Below are 1,732 nucleotides of genomic sequence, written 5' to 3' on the forward strand. Positions count from 1 at the left end.
TTATAAAGGCTCTTTATGACATGTTGTTATATCAATAAATCAGTACATCACACAATCCTCATTTAGAGAAGTTTCTTTTTATGGTAGATGGTGATTAACATAGAGAACTACAACTGATCAATGTGCAGAGAATAAAAGATGTTGAAATCCTCAGTCCTAATAGGACATCCATATACTACCTCTTGTATTAAGACTCAGGGTTCTTCTCAGAAAGAACCATGGAAGGATTGTGAGAGCCAGAAGTAGTGGGTGACTTCAAGGAAACAGTGGTTTATGAACAAACTAGGCATGCACAAGATCTGTGAAAGCTCAATAAGACAAAATTCTAGTATAGAAGATGGGAGGAGGACATGAATCCCATCCATACCTGAAAGAAACTGGAATTTGATAACTCCTGGGAAGAGAATTAGTTTTCTTTAATGGTTTGATCCCCAATAAATGAACCACATAGCAGGGTAGGCCCCACATGAAAGAGTAGTTTCCAACAGAATCCATACTTTATGAGAAAGAGGTGGGAGACAAAGAGATAATACAGAGAGAGACAGAGAGAAGAATAGTAGAAAAAGGAGAAGAGGAGGAGGAGGAGGAAAGTGAGAATGTGCACAAAGTCAAAGTTGGCTTTGTTGTCATTTCTGTCCACTATTAGCTTTTTAGAGAAGTTTTGGGGAATTAATGAATTATTTTCCCATCTTCATAGTTATTTTTTATTCAGTTCCACTATTTTCATCTAGCTTCATCTCACTGGGGACCACTAAATCCACTAAATCATGTTGGGGATGGGACATACTGTCTTTAATTTTAAAACAATTCCTCTTAACAAAAATTGACTTGCTCTCTGAACTCAGTCTACATAATGGACTTCACTTTCTGCATTTTGGGATTCTCTCAGCATTTACATTAACCTCCACCTGTTTAAAACATGAATCTCTTTCCCTGAGTCTAGTAATAAAATACCGGGATTAAACGGAGCAGAGACGCACGCCCCTCCAGTTTCTTGCTATGATGTTCATAGCTGCATTCATATAATTGTTTAGATGTCATTTTGGTAACTGCTTTAATTGTCTTATGGGTCATTTTTTGTCCCAACACAGAACTCAATAATTACATCTGTGTTCACTTAGCTTATGCATTCTTTACATTTTTTCTACAGGAAAATCCATCACCATGACATACATCAGTGACCCATAATAATTACAATCAGTCTGTTTTAACTGAGAAATACATTTAAGAAGTGAGCTATGTTTATTTTCATGTTTATCAGATGTGGGGAAATTGAATTTACCCTCTAGAGCATGAGAACACAGTACCCTGGGTGGAATAGGAAACAAAAGTTGCAGCTTGGACTATCATCCTAATCTTCTCAGTTCAGATGTTATTGTATTTCTAACTATTTTTTCTTCCTGTTTTCAATTTAAATTAGAAACAAGTTGTTTAACATGTCAATCCCAGCTCCATCCAGTAGGGATAAATAGCGATCCACTACTAGATGTCCAAAGATTTCCCAGGCTTCCTAACCGACACCCAAGATAAGTGGCTCTAGGTCTGTCCTATGATGGTTTCCCAACTATTAGTCTGGGGCCCATGAGTTCCCGCTTGTTCAGGTCAGCTGTTTCTGTGTACTTCTCCAGCCTGGTCTTGACTCCTTTGCTCATCACTACTCCTTCTCTGCAACTGGATTCCAGGAGTTCAGCTCAGTGTTTAGCTGTGGGTGTCTGCCTCTGCTTCCACTTCT

The sequence above is a fragment of the Mesocricetus auratus genome, unplaced genomic scaffold (assembly GCF_017639785.1).
Source record: "Mesocricetus auratus isolate SY011 unplaced genomic scaffold, BCM_Maur_2.0 contig_10395_pilon_obj, whole genome shotgun sequence".
Classification (NCBI taxonomy): Eukaryota; Metazoa; Chordata; class Mammalia; order Rodentia; family Cricetidae; genus Mesocricetus; species Mesocricetus auratus.